This window comes from Cornus florida, unplaced genomic scaffold, assembly GCF_030987335.1.
Source record: "Cornus florida cultivar Cherokee Brave unplaced genomic scaffold, ASM3098733v1 CherokeeBrave_3.0.0_Hap2_Chr09, whole genome shotgun sequence".
In the NCBI taxonomy this organism is placed as follows: domain Eukaryota; kingdom Viridiplantae; phylum Streptophyta; class Magnoliopsida; order Cornales; family Cornaceae; genus Cornus; species Cornus florida.
Window position 1 is genome coordinate 16,362,193 of NW_026775579.1, and position 1,675 is coordinate 16,363,867.

Genomic DNA, 1,675 nt, shown 5'->3' on the forward strand with positions numbered 1-1,675 from the left:
GTTTATATGGTTTGTGGTGGATTCATTTCCCTAGCTCTTTCTCTCTATATAAGTTTAATTTATCTTAAATTTATTCCATTTACTATTTTATGCCAATTTTAATTCCTAGTTCTAAGTGACAAACAAATCAAACCTTCTACACCTCTTTCATCAAATAAAGTGATTTTACAACCTTGGTTGTCATAAACTAGCAATCCTTGTGGTTCGACTTACCCTTATGATAGTCCTATTTTACAATGATTTGTGCTATTGCAAGTGTTGATTATTATTGGTAAACATATTTCAACCACCAACCGACATGCATACAATTACCTCTATTTAAAGCACACCATTATGAAATCAAACCACAAACAATTCAAATGCTTCCCAATTACCATGGGCTACCAAGTGAAGAATCTTACAACCATTTGGATGAGTTTCTTGAAGTGTGTTCCACCGTGAAACACATGGACATGCCGGAAGAGGTTTTAAGGTTAAAACTATTCCCTTTCACCCTTAAAGATAAAGCAAAATATTGGTTCAACAATTTAAGGCCTTTTTTGATAACTTCTTGGGCAGAGATGCAACAAGAGTTCTTAAAAAAGTACTATCCGGTTTAAAAGACCAATGCAATGAGAACTTCAATTCGAGAATTTTCTCAAGGGGAAGGGGAAATGTTCCATGAGGTATGGGAGCACTTGAATGACTTGCTTAGGAAGTGTCCACATCATGACATTCCTAAATGGCAATTGGTTCAATTTTTCTTTGAATGTTTGTCAGATAATTATAAAGGAATGGTTGATGCCTCTATAGGTGGTTCTTATCTTGATAGGCATGAGGATGATGTATGGCGTCTATATGAGAGCATGAGTGAGAATTCAATGCATCGATCCTTATCTTTCAAAAATGGTAGAAATCTAAGTGGACGGAAGAATGTCGGCTTGTATCAAGTTGACCATTCCAATGATATAGCCACCAAAGTGAAGTTTTTATCCTAAAGGTTTGATCAATTTTTGATCAACCAAAATTTGGCGAATTAAGTGTCTTCCTCCCCTAGCTATACTCATCATACTTCCAATGAATCTTGCATGACTTGTTCTAGTGTTTTACATTCTACTTTCAATTGTCCCCATGGAAATTTGCAAAGTGAACACCATGAACAAGTGAATGCCGCTTTCGTCAACCAAGGGAATAATCCCTATGGCACTCATTATAATGTCAGGTGGAGGAACCATCCAAACTTCTCTTGGAAAAGCCAAGGGAAAGGATCAAACCCTCCCCAAAGTGGTTTCCAAGCCAAGTATTATCCGCCCCCAATGCAAAGACAAGGTTCCCAAGGTTACCGCTCATCTTTCCAAGCATCACATGGAAATCAATTTTCAAACTCTCATTTTCCAAATCAATCTTCATATTCTCAAAGGAATTCAAGAAGTCCCGCATTTGAGGAGAAAGTTCTAACCACTTTGGGTACTTTGGAGGCAAATACCTAATTACTTCATTCTCATTCCCAATCAATTACAAAGCTAGAAACCCAAGTCAGGTAAATAGCTAGTACCTTGAATGCTAGGGAAAAGCGAAAAATGCCTTTGAATCCACCACCCAAGCAATAATTTGTTGTGGAGACCAATTCCTCTTTAGAAGGTCACACAATTGAATATGTGAATGCGGTGACCACTTTGAGAAGTGGAAGAGTTGT

At 37.3% G+C, this 1,675-nt stretch overlaps 1 pseudogene; it reads right to left on the reverse strand.

Annotated features, from left to right (window-relative positions):
* Window positions 1-616: 616 nt before the first annotated feature.
* Window positions 617-715, reverse strand: LOC132275765 (small nucleolar RNA R71; annotated as a pseudogene).
* Between the last annotated feature and the right edge of the window lie 960 nt (window positions 716-1,675).